The sequence below is a fragment of the Anolis carolinensis genome, chromosome 5 (genome assembly GCF_035594765.1).
Source record: "Anolis carolinensis isolate JA03-04 chromosome 5, rAnoCar3.1.pri, whole genome shotgun sequence".
In the NCBI taxonomy this organism is placed as follows: Eukaryota; Metazoa; Chordata; class Lepidosauria; order Squamata; family Dactyloidae; genus Anolis; species Anolis carolinensis.
Genome location: NC_085845.1, coordinates 57,892,018 through 57,914,761, shown reverse-complemented (window position 1 = coordinate 57,914,761; position 22,744 = coordinate 57,892,018). Strand labels below are relative to the sequence as shown.

The 22,744-nt window shown below is 39.8% G+C and overlaps 1 protein-coding gene across 6 annotated transcripts in view; it reads right to left on the bottom strand.

Moving 5' to 3' along the window:
• The window catches only part of palld (palladin, cytoskeletal associated protein), a 300,420-nt gene that overhangs the window by 81,109 nt on the left and 196,567 nt on the right, over positions 1–22,744 (bottom strand). The window contains exon 1 of one of the 6 annotated variants that reach the window (XM_062982366.1): positions 3,938–4,087. The exons of 4 other annotated variants lie outside the window; for them this stretch is intronic. The gene's annotated coding sequence lies outside the window, so the exon portion shown is untranslated. Of the gene's footprint in view, positions 1–3,654; positions 3,815–3,937; positions 4,088–22,744 lie in introns of those variants that run through there. One more of the 6 variants, XM_062982365.1, reaches the window with a different exon arrangement.

Genomic DNA, 22,744 nt, shown 5'->3' with positions numbered 1-22,744 from the left:
ACAGCAAGGCATTGCTTTAAAAATGCCATAAATGGTCTATATTTCTAACTCTTCTAAAGACTACTTGATCCATTATGAACATATTACTATGACCTTCTTCCAGGTCCTTACTCTGTAAAAGAGCCTGCACCATTTCAGGTTTTAGTGCTAGATCAAAAGAGCACACCTTAGGCTCCCATGGACAATGAGGGGCAAGTGATATTATCCTTCCTTTTGTGTTGTCGAGTGATATGATCCTTCTTTTTGATTCATATTTCGCAAGCCAAGGCAGACCAGGGAGGTCTTCTCAATGCAGTCTTTGAGTCTGCTTGATTATGCTTTACATATTCATTTCTATTTCTGTTTCAAAAATAATTTTTGCTTCAGCCAATTATTTTGCATGGCAATGCCAAACTGATATTATATTATTTAAAAAGTAACAGAGAAGACCTTTCAGTTTTACTTGTTTAATAATATAAATTGATACTGAAATATGGCCTCCACACACACTTTTCTCTAAAATTACTTTAGAATTGTTGGAAAACGTAAATAAGCATAGATGTGTCCTATATTTCAGTATATCAAATCATATGGCACAACACATCAGTTCTTGATGGCTCAGATACAGACTAATCTTGCAATCCTATATACCTGGGAATAAGCCCCATTAAACTAAATAGGAATTACTTTTTAAGTAGACATGTATAGAATTAAATAGTAACATAAACTATACTCAAGGGGTGAGAGACACATCCAGATGTTTCTGAACTGCAACTTCCATAACTCCTTTCTATGCTGCGCTTGCTGTTGCTGATAGAAAGTGCAGTCCAAAAACAAAACACTGATAGGCCGTAAACTGCCCACCTCATTTTGGGCTCTCTGCAATCAATTAGACTAAAGTTAGTCATGGATAATTTAAGTATCATTGAGTTCAATGAGTCTGCAGTATTTGTCTCACAAACCGATTCAAACCCAACCTGGAAAAGAAGTCTGTGTTATCAGAAACTTGAACTTGTATGTCTCATGTGGCTATCAAAACTGAGGGCCCTTCCAGACAGGCCCTTTATCCCACGATCTGATCCCAGGTTTTCTGCTTTGAACTGGGTTATATGAGTCCACGCTGTCAGATAATTTGGGATAATCAGAAAACCAGGGATCAGATCCTGGGATAAAGGGCCTGTCTGGAAGGGCCCTGAGAAGATTTTTTGAAGGCCACTCAGCTGCTCAGCACTAGAAACAATTCCCAGTGACTCACACAATATCCTCCTGAACTCAAAGGTTTAATCAAGTTTCTTGAAATCAACAGATTGGCCAAAAGAAAAACATTTTCCTCATGCAATGACCCATTACAGACAGTTATCACTTACTCATCCTAGGATTTGCATAGTTTGCATTTGTCCAGTTAAATCACAGACGCCTTTCATCTCTCTAAAGGCCATAATGACTAAACAGAAGACAAATAACAGAGCCCTCTCCTTCATAAGACACAGCAGAGATGCATAGATAAATGTGCATTTACACACTCTTTTTAGGTGATTGTGTGACAATCACTCCTGTTAATGGACCAAAACCAACTTTAATTCTCCATAGAGCAGACCAGGGAAAACAAGGGACTTAATAAAGTTGAGATGAACAAATCTGTCATTTCAAAGTGTCTTCTGTAAATAAGCACAACAAAGTATTTAGCCCTAGGTCCCATAGAAGCAATTATTATAACAATGTGTTGTCGAAGTTTTTCAGGGCTGGAATCACTGGGTTGCTGTGAGTTTTTGGTGCTGTGTGGCCATGTTCCAGAAGCATTCTCTCCCTACGTTTCACTCACATCTATAGCAGGCATCCTCAGAAGTGCTGAGGTCTGTTGGAAGGCACTGCAGACTAACTCAACCAGAGAAGTCAGCCATAGCAGGGCATTTGATGAACCAACCTGGACACAGCATATTACTTGAGAACACTGAAATGCTGGACCACTGCAACAACCACCATGTCAGACTACACAGAGAAGCCACTGAAATTTACAAGCATGTGAACAATTTCAACAGAAAGGGGGAAACCATAAAAATGAACATCTGGCTACCAGTGTTTAAAAAACTCTAAAACCAGGACAGTAAATAAAGAACAACACTCAGAAAACAGGGGAATTTCAGACAGGAAACAATCAGGTCCAGCTAATACCTCCCAACAAAGGATTCCCCCAGGCAGGAACAACCAGGCTTTGAAACTGCAAGGCCATTTAATGCTAATCAAGATGGCCAATTGCACCACTCATACTTGCCTCAAACAGACAAGAGTTCTTTCTCCCATCCTGCACTTTCCACAGATATATAAACTTTGCTTGCCTAGTTTCTAACAGACCTCACAACCTCTGAGGATGCCTGCCATAGATGTGGCGAAACGTCAGGATGGAATGCTTCTGGAACATGGCCATACAACCCAGAAAACTCATAGCAACCCTATGACAACAATCACACATTGGGGTTTAGCACAAAATCTCAAATATTCAGGGGAGTGTTTTCTTTGTCCAGACACCTTTGAAAATACAAAGCACACCCATTCTTGTTTTTGGATTGGAGTTCTTCATATTCCTTCATCTTAAGGCTGATCTAAATGTTCCAAAAGCAGGCACTGGCTTCTCCTTGAAAGCTAATGAATCTCTTCGCTGTCCAAGTTTCTGTAAACACATCATCACAAAAAAAGGAAAAAAGAAAAGGGGGAAGGAATCTAGAGGAGAAATGCTTCACTTTTCCCATCACTTTTCTAATTAGGTTCCTGTTGCCAGGAAACTTTCAAAGCCTTTTTGACCATTTTAAACATTTAGACCAATGTTTTCTGTTGCACCCAAGTGGAGGGGAGTCACTTTGGGGTACAGCTGGTCTGCAATTCAGAGTTATTAGGAGGCATGTCATCAACGTAAGATTCCCTTAACATCAAGTTTGACCATAATAAAAAATAAAAATTGAGCAGTTAACAGGAGCACAAAAATGACCGTTCCTTACAATGCATTTAGCTAGCAGAACCATCCAAATCCTTTATCACATAAGGGCTTGTTAGTGACCCATAAACTCAGTAAAACACAACTTGTTGGAGGTATTATGAACCATTCACTTGGCTAAATACGATCCAAGTCGTATCATAGTTTTCAAGATCTATCCCTACCCAGAAAACTGTATTATTGTTCCTTCTCTTTTCTTTTTTTCTCCTCCTCTTCCCTGACATGTACACTTACCCTGACCTTTTCTGTTTCTCCCTGTGGTATTTCTCTTTCAAAATGGGGGGTGAATGGGGAGGAGACCTCCAGTCTTCCTTAAAAGTGCAGTAAGAGCAACAATTTTGAAAAAGAAACTCAGAATTCCAGCCAATGTGTGAGAAATCACACATCCAGCAGACTGTAACAGCTGCTGCCACACTGGCATGCCTGGCAGACTTGAAAAAACTAACGTGATGCCAAAGACTGCAAAAAAGATGTGAGGTTGCCAACACATGGCTCCAGTTACAGAAAGATTAACTAATACAGTAAGACACACACAGAAAGGAATGATATAAGAGTCTTGCTAGCTACATAGCCGATCACATTTCTGCTTTCACCTGCCTACTCCATCTCTGCTGTTTAGCATATCTACCTATCTGCCATACAAACACCATACAGAGTAGCATGCGCATGCAGCCCTCTCACCTTACCTTTTGCTCTGTCGAGCTCAAACTACTGGGCAGCTTTTCCACATGGAGAAATAAGCAAAGCAGCTCCAGTCTGAATGCTTTTGCAACTGAAGCAGAGTTGAGCAGGTACTCAATAATATATACAGATTAGTCAGAGGAGAGAACACCAACTTCATGACTCAGTGGTTCTCTGCTCAAACTTTCCCTCTATTTCACAATAAGAGTCCCTCACAGTTCCCGAGAATGCAAACAGTCAGTTGCTAAAGAAGCAAGGTTTGAAGAGAGCATGCATGCAGAGAGATACCGTTCTGTTCTTTCCGTTTTTCTGGTCTTTTCTTCACAAGACGGAGCCACCCCAAGTTTTCTCAGCTTCTCGTTAGATCAGGCAAGATAAGTGTTTCTTTATGTGTCCAGGAGGCAACTCCTAGCTACAAGCACAGCCTCTTTTCCATAGCACTTTCACATCTGTTTCCATTACAAATTGCAGAGTAATCTCCAATAAACTGAGCAAAAGAATGGGTTCTCGGGAATTTTACAGTTTGGGTCTCCCCTTATATGACGTTTATGGTGGCATACGTTCACAGCATTACTTTCTTCAAGGGAACAGAGCATCAGATGGGATTTTTTTTTCATCTCAGGAGCAACTTGAGAAATTGCAAGTCACTTCTGGTGTGAGATGGGAAATGAAAAACATGAATTTCATGAAAAATAGAAATCATGCTTCATTTTAAACTCTTTCAAAAATCCACAGATGTATATTGAAGACTGCAACCTTATCTTTGAATGGTTTATTTTGTATTCATAGAGAATGATTCAGTTTTGTTCTGAAATAAATACACTTGTTAATAGTCTACACAGATCTCAAGGACTAGAAACTAAACACAATTTTTGAGGTTATCATTGTGCTTCCAGTCCTCTACCCTGTTGTACAATGGACTCACTATTGCTCATCTGTCAAAAATAGTATCAAACCACATATTGGTTTCTTATCAAGGATGCAGACATTGCCTCAGCCCATAATACTGTTCCGCGGTGACAATACACCAATGTGAACATTTTTTTTTATGAATAGCTATGAATTTTTCAAGTGAGAATAATATCAAGATGCTTATTTTAGCATCAATTTTCCTGAAAACATAGAAATAAACAAGGGGGGAATTATTTGTGGATAGGACTTGGAACTGGAATACATAGGTTCAATACTTTGGTGTTAAACAGAAATACACCCCAACCCAGCAGTTCAAAACATGCAAATGTGAGTAGAACAATAATAATAATAATAATAATAATAATAATAATAATAATAATAATGATGATGTATTTTTCTATCCTGCCACCACCTCCCCGGCGGGACTCAGGGCGGCTAACATGGGGCCAAGCACAAAACAGAAACAAAATATAACAAATTAAAACCAATATCTATAACTGAGAAACAATGATACAATAATCAAATAAAATAAGCAGTTAAAACACAACATAGAGTAAAACACATAATGACCATAATGACCATACAAAATGAGGTATGATACAAGCATCAACCACTATGGATAAAAAGGGGTTGGGCATATAAAAAGTACACAATTTCAAGGCCATTTAGTAAAGTGCACGGACAAGTGTCAGAGAGTTGCCTGGGATAATGTGGGATAGGATAAATAGGAAGGGAAATAAAGTGCTAGGAAGCAGTGTGTCAATGATAGGGGTCTATCATGTTAGTGGTTGTTCAAACATACACTGAAAGAGCCATGTTTTAAGCTCTTTGCCTTTATCAAAGAGCTTAAAACATGGCTCTTTCAGTGTATGTTTGAACAACCACTAACATGATAGACCCCTATCATTGACACAGGTACTATCAATAGGTACCACTTTTGTGGGAAGCACTCTATGCAGTCAGGCCGGCCATATGACCGAAGAGGTGTCTATGGATAATGGCAGCTCTTCAGCTTAGAAATGGAGATGAGCACCACTACCCAGAGTTGGACACGACTAGACTTAATGTCAAGGGGAAACCTTTACCTTTACTTAAACCCCACAAAGATGGTTTGAGTCATGTTTGTGAAGTCCCTGAATAGTGTACAAGTGGAGATTATCTAAACTTCATATCCTTTACTGGGAAGACAATGGGTTCCTAAACATAACTCTTCGCCCCCCACAAACCTGTCTATCCAAATTTACCCCACATATTATTATAGCTATATACTATGGCTGGATCTACACTGCCCTATATCCCAGGATCTGATCCCAGATTATCTTGTTATCCCAGATTATATGTCAGATAATCTGGGATCAGATCCTGGGATATAGGGCAGTATAGATCCAACCTAAGTCTACAGTCTGCAAAACACCCATAGGAAACATTCCAATGACATAGTGATGAGCAATACTTCTTCATCACCTTCTGAGACCTTTCTCTGCAAATAAAACAACTGCAGACTGACATTCACTGTCCAGACTCTGTAAATGTATCATAAGTGTGTCATACACAACAACAACAACCACCACCTCTTCTCTGGAACAGAGTTGAGAAATATCAGATTTTTTTTAAAAGCCTACTCTTGTGAATAAAATAGCAGCTCAATATAACAAAAAGAGAAGATTTTTACAATATACTGAGAAATATTATCATTTGAACATCAAGTTGCTGGTAATGACATAGTTACAAAGATTGGTAGAGGGAGAAACCTTGCTTCAGATCAGTCTGTTTCTACCTTTTTATTCTGGATGAACCCTTGAAATAATTTCCATTGCTATATCTTCAGCTCTGGCTGAATGTGATGAGGTTTTCAATAGTGTTATTTACTTGAGGTTCCCAAGCATTGCTAGGAAATGAAGAGAGCTGCAGGCTTCCAATGTAATAGACAGAACCACATGAGGTATAATGAATGGGGACAGATGAAGGAAATATAAAAACTTAGGTACTTACCAACAAATGCCATTTAAACTCTATCCAAGTAGGTAACACTCCAGAAGCAACTCCGGTTGCTCCTGACACAAAAAACAAAAACAAAAACAAAAAAACTACCCTAGTTTTTAAGTATGAAAAAATTCTTTTTTTTTTAAAGGACATGTTTATAGGGCGAGAAATCTCTGTAACTGAAAAGAGAGTGCTTTTGTATGTGCAAAATTTATTTTTATGCAAAACTCATATTTTTGTACGTATTTAAAAAGATCTACATGTATTTCTGGGTAGATTTCAGGTATTCAAATACTGAAACATTTAGGGTATACAAATATTGGGTGTAAACGGCACACTTCTCATTTACATGTCATTCTTACGTTATATTATGTTCTATGTTACATTAATTTTCTAGAATAGGTTTCCTGAGTGTTGGGAAGGCCATTTTTCAGGTGGGAAATAAAAAAAATGGCAATGTCAAAGGTTGGAATCACTGGGTTGCTGTGAGCTTTCTGGACTGTATGGTCATGTTCCAGAAGCATTCTCTCCTGACATTTCGCCCACATCTATGGCAGGCATAAACCTCACAACATCTGATGTGGGCAAAACGTCAGGAGAGAATGCTTCTGATACATGGCCAAACAGCCCAGAATACTCACAGCAACCCAAAAAATGACACTTATTCTTTCCATTCCTTAGTCCTATCTATAATAGCTGAGGGGGACAGATTATGATAGTGCCAATCAAGCAACATCTGAAAGCTCCAAATTTCATCACCTCTACTCAGTATTTGCTTTTCAAAGTTCAAGATGTAGCTGAATACATCTCTCATTCTATCACTGACATTTCCAGCTTTAGAACAAGCCAGAATATTGAATGAACTTTAAACTAGGGTGTTATATTCTAGTCCCTTCCAAAGTTGGTCATTGCTGTCTATTGCTGTGTTTTATACTGCTACTGTTTTTATTCGGGCTTGGCCCCATGTAAGCCGCCCTGAGTCCCCTTCGGGGAGATAGAGGCGGGGTATAAAAATAAAGTTATTATTATTATTATTATTGGTCATGCTTCAGTATTTTAGAAATATTAACTTTTCCAGATTGTTAGAGTTTATGGGTGAAGGGTTGTAAAGCTATTTCAGAAATTGTTCAGGAATCAAGAATCTTTAACCATCTATTTCAAAACATAAAATGACAGATGTTCCAACTAAAAATAATAATTCCCTTTACTCTCAGCATTATTCATAATTGTTAAAATAGCTGTGTGGCTATCCTTCAAGCACTTCCCTGACACTAAATCAAGAAACTATTAATAGCAAAGTAACCATGTTCCAAGCAACGGAGAAATACTGTTAAGCTTTAAAAGTGTCACTCAGATTTTGTCATTTGTATAAATTTTATGCTGGAATCAGAAACTGAAGGTGACATTTTTGGACTCCCATAAATTCCCTGTCAGCATAAACCACAGCAATGCTAGTTGTGGGCTTCTAGGAGCTATACTCCCAAAATGTCATTTTTCAAAGCTATGGATTGAAGTGGGAGCCGCCGCTGGCGCAGCATGTTAAAGCGCTTAGCTGCTAAACTTGCGGACCAAAAGGTTGCAGTTTCGAATCCAGGGAGTGGAGTGAGTGCTCACTGTTAGCCGCAGTTTTTGCCAACCTAGCAGTTTGAAAACATGCAAATGTGAGTAGATTAATAGGTACCACTCTGACGGGAAGGTAACGGCGCTCCATGCAGTCATGCTGGCCACATGACCTTGGAGGTGTCCACGAACAACGCTGGCTCTATGGCTTAGAAATGGAGATGAGCACCAACCCCCAGAGTCGGACATGACTGGACTTAATGTCAGGGGAAAACCTTTACCTTTACCTATGGACTAAAGTGAAAAATATTAGGCTCCCTTCTTTGATTAAGCTATGACGAAAATGATAACATTCCCTGTACAAACACAGGCACTTTTTTTTGCTTCTACATTGCACTGAAGTGATTCTATTTTTTAAAGTACTGTGTTAACATATCTGGCATAACTTGGGTCATACACATAACTTGGGTCCATGATTTCTGACAGAAACAATGGAACGTGTTACAACGGCTGTGAAAGTGAAAGAAGATTGCAGCAGATTGAGCAGCCACCATCATTGTGTTAACCATGCCACTGGTTGGGACCCTCACTCTTTGAAGACTGAGTGTTGATCGATTATGCACCAACTTCCATACATTAAAAAAAACCTCATGCACAGGCACCTTCCAAGAAATGTGCCAAGAGGAAGATGCGTCAAGCTAACCCTGACTGGGACCGCCTTCCAACTGGAAACCAATGCCCTCACTGTGGAACATGCAGGACAAAAATAGAGCTCCACAGTCACCTACATATCCACCGCTAAGACACTACACTCAAAAGGCTATCATCCTCGGACAACGAGGGATTGCCTAAGAAGAGAGGGTCTATCTATTACAAGCAATGCTGGGATTCACAGATGAAGTGTGCAGAGATTCACGCTACACCTCATTCATGAAGCGTACACCCTGTTTTGAAGATACCAAAACACCCTGTTTTGAAGATGGGGCCGGGCTGTGGCGCAGCTGTTGAGCAGCTGCCTTAAATCACTCTGACCATGAGGTCATGAGTTCAAGGCCAGCCCGTGGCGGGGTGAGCACCCGTCAATTAAAAATAAAAAATAGCCCCTGCTCGTTGCTGACCTAGCAACCCGAAAGATAGTTGCATCTATCAAGTAGGAGATAAGGTACCACTTATAAAGTGGGGAGGCAAGATTAACTAATTTACGACCTGGAATGAGGAAGTGCCGTCAGTGTGGATGATGAAGCAGCTGCTCCCCCCTGTGGCCAGAATCGAACATCCCCTCAGAAGAAGGTTAACTTGCCTCTGCGTGTGTCTCTCAGTCTCTGTTTGATGTGTTTATGGGCATTGAATGTTTGCCCTATGTGTGTTATAATGTGATCCGCCCTGAGTCCCCTTCGGGGTGAGAAGGGCGGAATATAAATACTGTAAATAAATAAATAAATAAATAAATAAATAAATAATAAATACCACAAGATTACTTCTCCACAGTTATTCATTCAATGCTTTTGTTCCCACAACATTTCCACAACAAAGGAAGTTGTACCTATTGCCGTATGCCTTTAAGTCATTTCCAACATATGGTGCTCCCAAGGCAAATTTATTCTGGAATTTTCTTGGCAAGATTCTTCCAGAGGGAGTTTGCCTTTGTTGTCCTCTGAAGCTGAGAGAGTGTGAAGTTGCTTGAAGTTTCCATGCCTGAGTGGTGATTTGAACCCTGGTCTCCAGAGTTGTAGCCCAATGCTCAAACCATTATTTCCAGATCACCTCTCAAACTGTGGCTACTAATTCATAGTGTTAGAAGAAAGGGTTCACCTGGGGACACAAATGCGGAGGGAAATATCAAACACCCCTTGGATTTGATACAAGCTGTGTTATGCATGGCTGATGTAACTGATTTTGATGACTTCTGGATGATCATCTTTTGTTAGGCTGATTGTTAGGCCTGCTAAACAAATCAAAACTGAGATAACAGTTTCCTTTCCCAGGGCAGGGTGATTGCTACACTGATTGTGTTATCCCCAGGGTTCCTGCTGTTATGAATGGTTTCTTTGCTTATCTTCAGCTTTGGAATGGCCACAGCCATTCAGAGGGCTGACTGCATGTGTGCGCACACCATTGCTGCTGCCAGCCCCTATGCTTGAATTTCACCAGAAATGGTGCCAGAGAGGTAAGTATTTTGAGTTGAAGGTAACACTGAGGCTCCTTCTACACTTCCATATAAAATCCAGATTATCTGCTTTGAAGTGGATGATATGGCAGTGTAGACTCATATAATTTAGTTCAAAGAAGATAATGTGTATTATCTGCTTTGATAATTTGGATTATCAGGCAGTGTAGAACGGGCCTGCATTGTATTGCTGGCAGTATAAAAATAATGCCCTGCAGGAATATAAAGCAAGATTAGTCTGTACTCTGATCCAAAAACCTGGAATGCTATAGTAGTTTGAGTGTTAAAGCTAGCATACTGGGAGATCAGGTTTTCAGTCTTCACTGACTAACTTTGGGTGAGTCACACTCTCTCAGGCTCAGAGGAAGACAAGGGGAAACCTGCATGGAAAAATTCTGCCAAAAGCCTTAGGGTTGCCATAAATCAGAAATGACTTGAAGGCACACAACAGCCACGATGCTCTAATTCAGAGAACAGCTTTTGGGTTGCATGCAACCAACCAGAGGTCCCTATGCCCTCCAGCCCATCAGCAAGGGACTTAGGAAACCTTTTGCTATTATCTGCCCACTATGATGTGAGTCACTCCAGATAAATCTTGACTCTCTTTCTATACTGACTTTTTAAACTTCTCCCTTACGGACTTCCAAAGCATTTTTTAAAATTGCCACCATATCATCTGGAGGATATGAACAACCTTTTCCCAGTAAAACAAATGGGACCATGAAATCTGTATATGATCCCCTGAGGGCTAGGTGTTATTCTATTGATACTTGTAAACTAAGAGCTACTACACAGACAACAAAAGTCTCTATTGCCATCTTAACCCAAAAGGAAACTAAATCCCATAGTTCTATCTCTGGAGTTCACTAGTTGCTTGGAAGAATATTGCATCGGTGTATAAATGAATTCTGTAACTAACATTATTTTCAACCTTGAAATGTGATCAAGATGACAGCAACGACATTCTCACACCAGGGCTATAAAGCGGGCAGCCCCGCAATTATGCCACCTGCAGAATTCTGGGAAATGTAGTTTGGTAAGGTGAAGACCTCTGTAGCTTAGAATTTAAAAGGCTTCACCCTAAACTACACTTCCCAAAATTCTGCAGGCGGCAGAAATGTGGTGCTGCCAACTTTAAAGCCCTGATATGATAACGTTATAAGTGATTGGCTCCAAAGCATAATCATGGCTCAGTGGAAACGTGCTTGGATCTCCTAACTCCGAAACTAATGTTGTAACCATGATACCACATCAGCTAACAAAAAATGTGTTTTGTTTCTTCATCCATAAAAGAGAGTGAGCTTCATAATTATACTTGAGACAAAGTGTGCACATTCACTAGCAACATCAAAAGTGTGGCCCTCCCGTTATTGTTATATTGTCATTCCAAGTAGACCTAGCCAGCATGTTTGGAAGGGAACTGTAGTCCACAAACACCACACATTTCCCTTCCCTGATGTACACTGTACTGGCTCTGTAGAGAAGGGCAAAGGGAGATAAATAATGAAATAACAAGGAAAAACTCATTTGCAAGCTTCATATCAAATAGACCGATGCTCAGCAACTCTAGCAAATGTTAAAACCAGGAGCCACAATTTAGGAGCCTGCCAAGATCAAGAGCAAAAGTGAATGTAAGTTGGGCCAGTTTACGTTGTCCTATTTCTGTTCTACTAGTCCATCCTCTTCCCTTGTCTCACAGCTCTAGTTCTGCATCAAAGCGAAAATGGAGGCCATAATAACGCAACAATAACAATTCTTTAAAGTAGTTCAGTGCAGGAGTTGCACTCCCCTATGACTCTGACTCTGAGAAGCATACGAGATTTTGTTTTCTCATTGAACATTCTCAATACAGCCTCAAAGACAAAGCCTGAAAAGTTCATGAAATCTTTGATCCCGAAGGATCTTTAAAGAACTCCTGGATTACATGGCCATAAGATAATGACCACTGAGTTCATGGTAGGGCCATAAGCCTATGGGAGTACACAGTTTGTTGACATGGGAACCAGTTTCACAATAAAGGGGTTTTTTTTTTTAAAGGAAGGATTACAAGGAGGTATGAGAAGTGGCCTTATGCAAGTGCTCATGTTTGTAGCATTTCTCGGAATACATTCACTTTCCAAAATAAAATACTACCTTTTAGGACAAAGTAATCAGAGGATAATCCATGCAGGGAAATCTTTAAGAGTATCATTCAATTTAAAAGCAAAGGAAAGGGGAAAATTAAGGACATTATGTCAGAAGAAATTATGTAAAACCAATTAATATCTTAGCATCTCTGGGTTGGAGCAGAAAAGGCTCATGTCTGAAAAATTGGAGAACTACTTCCAGACCCCATCTACACTGCCATACAAAATCTAGATTATCTGTTTTATATGGCAGTGTCGACTCATCTAATTCAGTTCTAAACAGATAATATGAATTAGTTGCTCCTCACACACACACACACACACACACACACACACACACACACACACACAAACCACCACTGCATCCACGAGGCCTTCCTGGCCACTGATAACTGCCGAAATCTGATCAAAATATAGTTTGCCCTCTGTATCCACAGCCAGACATTCCATCATCCACAGCTTGAAAAATATTGTTTAAAATTCCAGAAACAAACCTTGATTTTTGTCATTCTATATTAGAGAGAACACTTTTAGAATGTTATATATCATGGAACTTGAGCATCCATGGATTTTAATATCTTCAGCGATCCTAGAATCAAACCCCAGTGGATACCAAGAACCCATGCAACAATATATCCCTTTTACCAATGTAATCAAAATATCACTGCTGCCTGAGAAATTAGAAGAGGTTAGACAGGGAATGTGTTTCTTAATGCAGTATATATGTAATAGATACTGTAATTCAGTGTTTCTCAACCTGGGGGTCAGGACCTGGGTGGGTGGGTGGGAGGGGGTGTCAGAGGGGTCACCAAAGACCATCAGAAAAGACATATTAATTCACAGTGCTCTCCAGAGGTGAATTACTTCTCCCCTAAATCAGTCAATTCCTCCGAAATCCCTCCAGTATTTTCTGTTGGTAATGGGGGTTGTGTGTGGGAAGTTTGGTCCAATTCTATCATTGGTCGGGTTCAAGGAGCTCTTTGATTGTAGGTGAACTATAAATCCCAGCAACTGCAACTCCCAAATGCCAAGGTCTATTTTCCTTAAACTCCACCAGTGTTCACATTTGGGCATATTGAGTATTCATGCCAAGTTTGGTCCAGATCCATCATTATTTGAGTCCACAGTGCTATCTGGGTGTCGGTGAACTACAACTCCAAAACTCAAGGTCAATGCCCACCAAATCCTTCCAATATTTTCTGTTGGTCATGGAAGTTCTGTGTGCCAAGTTTAATTCAATTCCATCGTTGATAGAGTTCAGAATGCCTATTGATTGTAGGTGAACTATAAATACCAGCAACTACAATTTCCAAATGACAAAATCAGTCCGCCTCCCAACCCCACCATTATTCAAATCAAATCAAATCATTTATTTCGGTCATAGACCAGCAGAGGAATACCATTATTCAAATTTGGCGTATTGGGTATTTGTGCAAAATTTGGTCCAGTGAATGAAACATCCTGCAAATCAGATATTTACATTATGGTTCATAACAGTAGCAAAATTAGAGTTATGAAATAGCAACGAAAATAATTTTATGGTTGGGGGTCACCACAACATGATGAATGATATTAATGATACGCACAGCAAACATACATGCGTGCACACACAAACACACTTCTTTAAACTACATTCCTTGGAACCATGTATTCCTCTCCTTTGCCTCCTTCCTTTCCATTTTCTAGCATTACTCTTCTATCAACAACTTTAGTTATCTAAACACAAAAAAGAAGAAACAAAGAGAGGTCCAAGCTTTGGCACTATCCTTGAAATTTGCTTTAAATATGTGAAGATCAGTGTTCCAAGGATATATTTTTGATATCAGAAACATAAAATAAAATATAATGCAGCAAAATTCTCCTCTGGTTTAATTAAACATTTTCAACCTCACTGTGACATTTTTTATGTTTTTTGGTCTGTGGGCTGGAACATTCCCCATCTGTATTTCTCTCATAGTAGACAGTTTAGGATTTCTTTTTCCAAAAACAAAACAAAAATTAAATAGGTTCACCAAGTAGTGATAAAAAGGTGGCATCTCTCTTGAGTTTGTCAGAGTTGCTGACAGTGGATTAACTATAAGGAAGATGGATAGATTCCCTGCTCTTTCTCTGTGCTTTGTGACACAAGTACTGATTTGCTCCTCCAGCTTTCCCCAAATCCTTAACATGCTTGTACTGTGAAATACCAGCGCTCCAACTTCCTTATTTGGTTGCTGGAGCTGTTCTTTGTCTTGTTCAAACATTCGGGTGAAGCCGCACGCCTCCTGCCATCCCTTCCCCCTCTTTTCATGCATACAGTCTGGCTTCAAGCAGGTCAGTCTGACTCAGCCTCCTTTGTAGCTCGCAAACCAATCACACAGCCCTTATGCCCATTTAAGGAGTACCATTCCTTTTGGAAAAGCAGCAGGGCAATAGAGAGTTTTCAACTGTTTGGAAAGTTTTGCTCTGTTGCATATTCTGAAGGGAGCAGCACAAAGTTACGGGTTTTCATTTCACACCATCTTGCTACTTCGCCCAGACACCAGAGCAAAAGAAAAAAAAATGCAGCTGTGCATGTCTCTGTGAAAAGGGAGGATTGCAGCCTAAATACATCTCTACTGTAGATCATTTTTGGCATTTTATTTCTCTGCCGTTAACAGAGCAATCTCAAGCATGTTTAGCCCCTAAAAAGAACACCGCTAAGTTTAGAGGGACCTTCCTCTTCAACGAGTTAATTTAAGGCTGCAGCTGCAATCTTTAAGATGACAGATGCAAAAGTCTTTGGTTCTTTTCAAATCAGTTTACTCCTTGTATGGTTCAATGTGCTGCAAAAGCCAGTGTTCAGAGTGAAAATTAAGGAAAGAGGAAGGGAGGAAATCTTTAAAGCTTGGAACTTAAACAAGCAAAGAAGGAGAATCAGTGACTTTCCAGATGTTACTGGGTTCTGCCTCCCTTCAGTCTCAGCCAGTATATCCAATGGTCATTATTGAAGTTGTAGTTCAACAACATCTGGAAGGACATAGGTTTTCTGCCCCAGTTATGAACTCTCCTTGACTGTTACTGAAATAAAGATGACATCTGAAAGTGTAGGTATTTTTTACAGACGGACCTACGTGCCTGGGCAAAATGTAAGCCTTCCTAATAGAGCTACATATTTCTTGGGAAAATGTCCTGGTATAGAACAATGGCTTAATTCTAATAATTTAAGACCAGACAATCATTAGACAAATATTTCCCGAGATATGCACACTTGGCACCCTGCTCTGGATTACAAAAGAAAGCAAAAACAGATCTTTGTTTCTACACCTTACACTAACAGATATTGAGCACTTGAGTCTTCCAAGAGCAAAGCCACGATTTAGCAAAGTTTTTTTTTTTCTGGGAGGGGTGGGGACCTTTTTGTTCAGGGGAAAGGATGATATATAATTTGATTCTGGCACTCATTCTTCTCGAGCAGCAGCTTTCAAACTTTCAAGAAACTTATGTGGAGGAATCCCTGAATGCTTGTTGTAATGTAACCTTCACATATGTTAAAGAGGATTCCTTGTACAATTCTGTAATCTATGGGTTATTTGCATGTGGTGTTCAGAGCCCAGAAAGTTACTTTTTGGGACTATAAAACCCAGAATCTTCAAGTTAGCCCCAAGTTTTTATCTGTGCTGAAAGGGGATGTGGGACAAAGATTTAGTTTCAACTCAGAAACTGTGACACTCCTCTCATCTCCACTATGTTCACCATAACATCAATATGGATACTGAAGTAGAACTCTTCCTGTACAGATGGGAGTTTTCCTGCCATTAAAATCTTGCATAGTCAGTGCTTCAGATTGTAGATAAATCTTCCATAAATTATTTTGGACATGAAAACAGTAAGGACAGAAAGAGTGGTGCCCTCCCATTGTACTGTTTATTATGAGTAACACATGAAGAGGGCTTTTGCACTGGTGAGGTCCACAGCATATCTTTCCATAAGGTCATAGGGTGATATTCTCTATTGTTAAGAGTTAGGAAAAGTGACATTTTGGGTGATGATAATTGCCAGAATCTGGAAATTGTAATCCAAAATAACTTCTTACACAATTAAAGTAAACGTTTAAGAACTTATTCTATTTGCACAATGGTTCAGGTAATTTATTCTGCCACAACATGACTTGTCAACCTTCTGAAGCCAATGTATTAGTGAAGCTGACTATATGACTTCACTTTAAAGAAACCCAAAAATGAAATTACTTCTTTCTTTTATACAATATCTGCTATTAATTCCAGCAATTACTATCTACATTAGATGTGCGCATATGTCAAAGGAGTGTGTACGCACTGTAGCACTTAGGCATATCAAAACACTTTACAAGAAGAAATCTGCAGGTCACTTCAAGGGAACAACAGCTGTAAACATTTATATCTGGGACAGATATTATAAATAAAGATAGCACTGGATCACATCTGCTAATGCTTACAAAATGTCCCAGCATGGTATATTAAAGCAGGGCTTCCTAAACTCCACTAGGGACCCATTTTGGCCTGAGAAATTTTATATATATAGATATTTAAAATAGGTATAAAAATCAAACATTTACTGATAACAAATCAGGCTTGCTAAACAGGCTGATTTTCCTTTTTATGAAGTACAGATAAAGCATCTTCTACAGAGTCCACTGGAAACACTGCATAACAGATTTGTGTTAAGGTCTAAAACAAGCACTAGGTGACATTCAGAAAAATTGTTCATGGCCTCAACATTGAACTGAAGGGACCCCATTTGAGGCTGGGACCCACAGTTTAAGAAGCAGTGTGTTAAAAAAACAGCCTGGCACATTCATCCATCACTGAGTGAGGAATCCAATAATAACTTCACCTGGGAACAAGCTCCAATGAGACCCTTATCAGAACACATATGTACAGGATTGTAGTGTCCATGACAATATAATATAGTGTTGAGCATGCTCATATTTATTTCAAAGCTTAAAACAACCACCTTTAGCCAAATGTCTTTTACATATGTTGGACCGAGCACAATCCAAAGACCTCAACAGCAGATCAGGCGGAAGGTACATGGTAAGTTACAATGGCTATGAAGGCGGAAGAAGGCTGCAACAGATGACAATGGTTTGAAATCAATAAATGTGAGCATGCTCAACACTGTATTATATTGACATGAACACACTCAAGCTGCAACAGATTAAAAAGCCACTGTCGTCATGTTAACCACGCCACTGGTTGGGACCCTCACTCTGTGAAGACTGTGTGTTGACTGGCTGTGCACCAACCTCCACACATCAAAAAAACTCACACACAGGTGTCTTCCAAGAACTTGGAAGGCCACCATACTTGGACAACGAGGGATCGCCTAAGTAAGTAACACATATGTTGGATTACAATATTGACTAAATGGATTATGAGAAACATAATCTGATACATGTATTGTACAATGGGTTAGGGAAAGGTTTGGCTTTATGAACTGCAGTAACTACTCTACGGGTATATCCAATTTCTTAATAAATCCTGTATCTCTATAGGTGTCTGCTGTCGATATGCAAAAATATTTTCAGAAATGTGGTTACCAACCAAAAAAGAAGAACACAATAACCACATCACAAAATGGAAGTATTTCAAAGCTAGGAGAAAGTAGTAAAATACTGTTATCAGCTCTGGGAAAATTGACTCTTAAAACGGCCAGTGCTTACTATCTTATTATGTACTGTTTGCTAAACCTATTCAATGATAACTCAAAGTGGTGAAGTGTTACTCAAACAATAGGTAAGAAGCAAAAGGAAGGCAATCATCCTAACCGATGCAACTTTCTAGAAGGAGGAGGAAGTCAAAGTTAGTGTGTTATCTGGTAAAGTTGCTTTTTGTTGCCACTGAAATAAATGTTACTGGTTTACTTGCAGTAGTTTCAGAGAGATTACTAAACACTAAAATTAAAGCTTGAAACGTAAGTTTTCTAGACATCGCCTAACATGTCCTGTTAAACGTTGATTTTTAAGGAAGAAATTAGAATAGATTTGGTCAAAATACTAGTGGGTAGAAAATGCTTTTCTCAAGAAGAAGAAGACAACAATCTTGTACATATGGAATTCCTGTGCTTCCCTCCCCAAAGAGAATTTTCTTTAAAGGTCTTCCTCTTCCCACTCTTTTCTGCAGGTTTTTTCTCTCTTCACCACAAATGTCTGAAAAAAATCAAGGCAAATTATCTGATATACTATTGATTAACACCCTTCTTTAGGTAGTCAGTCAGTCAAGTGTTATTTTTGCTTCTCTCCATTTGCTGACCTCAACCCTGTTGTGTTCAGCCACTGTTGTTATCACCTCCTCCACTGAGAAAACAAAGCACTCCAGTTCACATGGATTAGATTTGACACAGCCTCCCATCATCTCGGACACCTCCATGTGAAATGCTGTGTTCCTCAGGTGGAGGACGTGGATGAATCAGAAGGGATAAGACTGTCAGGGTTTGATTTGCAGGTGTACAAGAGAAACACATTTAAGAAAATGAGAATTTTCAAAATGTGTGGGCAGTGCTCTGAACTTCTGCATTAATATTTCATTAATTTTCAACCTTTCAATATATTCCATAGGCATGAAGCATTCTTGGAATTGCAATGTTAATGCAATGCTGCCTATTCATTTTTCTTTTGCAGAGAAAACCAACAGTGAGCTACTGAATCCTTCCCTTTTCTTAAAACTCTTCATTGGGAATAAAGCAGTTCTTGCCCCTTTCCTTGTTCACCTAAGCCTATAAGGCAAAAACAGATGGGCATCTTTCAGAGGTTTTGCAGTTAAACTCCCACTATCTTTAACTTCTAGCTAATGAACACTATAGTCCTCTGGCCAGCAATAGGTCAACCATCCCTATTATTGTGTCAACCCCAGAAGTCAGTAATAGCATAAAGTCAACATACTGCAGGAGCCGGATGCAATTTGTGATGTCAAATGGGGATGACTGAAAGCAGGAGCAGTCTAACCTGAATTCCTGGCATTCCTCTCAAGGGGTGGCATTTTGCCCAGGAGCACAATTGTTCCAGGGAAAAAGATTAGGTGGTTGGGAGAAAAAGCCATGTTGAACATTATCTCCTCAGGATGGAATCCCCTCAACTACATGAGCAACTACATGACTGATAACAATCTTGGTAAACAACAGGCATCAGTAAATACCAAGTACCTAGAAGTGGCTACATAACCTCGACTAATTGATGTCACTGACAGCTGGTCAAATGTATATGTAGCTCAGACTTGTAACAGCATATCCGCTTCTATTGTTACAATAGCTATGAAGAATAAATTGTATCTTTCCATCCAAACTGGGAAAAATTCAGTTGGGTCCAGTGATATCAGTAGTGTTGTTGTCACCCAGTGCTGTAACTCAAGATGTCACTCCCATGGACCTCCTTCCATACAGACCATACAACAATATTGTAGCTAAAATACCCAAACATTTGACAAAATCATTAACTATATAAAAACAACAGTAATGCAGCAACAGCATATACTTTTATGTAGACAAAACAATGTGATTCAAAGTGCCACTGTAGCTGGGGATTCATGACAGATCTCATGAGAGTGCATGCACATTAGAGGTTTCAAAAACTAAATTAGCCTTGTGGGTACATCGATATCGTACATGTACACCGGGCTTATAAAAACATATTTGTGGTTATATGTAACTACTGACACATTAAAAAAAATAAAAAATACTAAATTTCTTTTGAAATACTACACAAATGATGGTGTCACCTGGTGGACCTCCCCCCCCCCCCAAAAAAAAAAGATTGGGTAAGTTTAAAGCTTTTTAACAATATGCTATTTTTTAAAAGTTTCAAAAAAAGTTTTAATTATATTTCTAGCTGAATCACATCTAGTTTACAATGTGCACATTTAGGGCAAAGAACAAAATGTCATTTTAAAAAAAAATCAAGAACTTTATAAAAACACTCTTAGCATAGTTTTCAATTGTCACCATTAGCGTGCTATGTGGAAAACACACCTCTTAGGGAAGTGTCACTGCTGCAAAAATTACTTTGGATTATACTTACCACAAACCCCAACCTAGCATGTGATTCGCTTGGGCTTAAATCACATTTCCTTCAACCTATGAATGAAACAGGCCTTCTTTTGAAGATAAAAGTCATTATTCATACACATCTCAACTCAATTAAGGGGCAGTTTGCACACTAACAAAAACAACAGCAACTGAACCTGTGTACTGCTGATATTGTATGAGTCACTCTGTGACGAAGGGCAAAGAGGGTGCAAGAAATAGGTTTCAAGAGATTGAAGCAAATTTCCTGAGATTTAAGAAGTCACCTTTCTGTATGGGGCACCTGATAGGGATATGATACCATACTTTCTGCCTGTTTCCCAGCAGCCTGCAGGGTTTCACAACTATTGGAAGATAATGATAGAATGAGTATTCTAAAAGGTGAAAGCTTGGTAAAAGTTGTCTAGGCAAATTGTGTTGTTGTTGTGACATCAGTAGCATTGCTGTCACCATGGTTGAGGATTCATTGGGTAAAAATGTGACTCTTTGCCTGCTTAATTTTGCTTATTCTTGTTTTGTTTGTTATTCCATAAGATGTTCTGGCTTGACCTCACAAGTAATCAATTCATGGACTGCTACTAAAAGAAGGAGCCAGTGATGTGTTGTCGAAGGCTTTCATGGCCGGGATCACAGGGTTGTTGTATGTCTTTCGGGCTGTGTGGCCATGTTCCAGAAGCATTCTCTCCTGACGTTTCGCCCACATCTATGGCAGGCATCCTCAGAGGTTGTGAGGTATGGATAAACTAAGTAAGGAAAGGAAAGAATATATATCTGTGTCCAAGGTGTGGCAAGAGTCCTTTGTCACTGGGAGCCAGCATTAATGTTTCTGTTAATCACCCTAATTAGCATTGGAGATGTTTTGTCCCTTGCCTGGGGGCATCCTTTGTTCAGTCAAGCCTTCATTGTGTTGGTTCCCATCTACTGTTTTGATTTTGGAGTTTTGTAATACTGGTAGCCAGATTTTGTTCATTTTCATGGTTTCTTCCTTTCTGTTAAAGTTGTCCACATGCTTGTGGATTTCAATGGCTTCTCTGTGTAGTCTGACATGATAGTTGTTGGAATGGTCCAGCATTTTTGTGTTCTCAAATAGTATCCTGTGTCCAGGCTGGTTCATCAAATGCTCTGCTATGGCTGATTTCTCTGGTTGAATTAGTCTGCAGTGCCTTTCATGTTCTTTGACTCTTGTTTGGGCGCTGCGTTTGGTGGTCCCTATGTAGACTTGTCCACAGCTGCATGGTATCCGGTAGACTCCTGCAGAAGAGAGAGGATCCCTCTTGTCCTTCGCTGACCGTAGCATTTGTTGGATTTTCTTCGTGGGTCTGTAGATAGTTTGTAGGTTGTGCTTCTTCATCAGCTTCCCTATGCGGTCAGTAGTTCCCTTGATGTATGGTAAGAACACCTTTCCTCTGGGTGGATCTTTGTCTTGACTCTCATGGCTTGTTCTTGCCCTTGCAGCTCTTCTGATGTCTGTGGTGGAGTATCCATTGGCCTGTAGAGCCCAGTTTAGGTGGTTGAGTTCACCTTGGAGGAGGTGAGGTTCGCAGATTCTTTGTGCACGGTCTGTCAGGGCTTTGATTGTGCTCCTTTTTTGACTTGGGTGATGGTTGGAGTTTTTATGAAGGTATCTATCTGTGTGTGTAGGTTTTCTGTAAACTGTGTGGCCCAATTGTTGATTGGGTTTGCGGATGACCAGAACATCTAGAAATGGCAGTTTTCCTTCCTTTTCTTTTTCCATGGTGAATTGGATGTTTGGGTGGATGCTGTTAAGATGGTCCAGGAACTTGCTGAGTTCTTCCTCTCCATGGCTCCAAATTGTGAAGGTGTCATCTACGTATCTGAACCAAACAGTTGGCTTTTTTGGTGCTGTTTCTAGGGCCTGTTTTTCAAAGTATTCCATATAGAAATTTGCTACTACTGGGCTGAGAGGGCTCCCCATGGCCACTCCATCCTTCTGTTCATAGAATCCAGTGTCCCACTGAAAGTAGCTAGTGGTGAGGCAATGGTGAAACAGGGCTGTGATGTCTTCTGGGAAGTTTTGTTTGATTAGTGTGAGGGTGTCAGCTACTGGGACTTTGGTAAAAAGGGACACCACATCAAAGCTGATCAGGATGTCCTTGGTGCTTAGATTGAGGTTGCTGATCTTTTCTATAAAGTGTGTAGAGTCCTTGATATAATGTGCAGTGAGCCCAATGTGGGTTTGTAGCTGTGTAGCCAGAAATTTTGCCAGATTGTAAGTCGGCGATCCAATGGCACTTACAATGGGTCTGAGTGGGATGGAGTCCTTGTGGATTTTGGGGAGTCCGTAAAGCCTGGGTGGGAGGGCTTCTGATT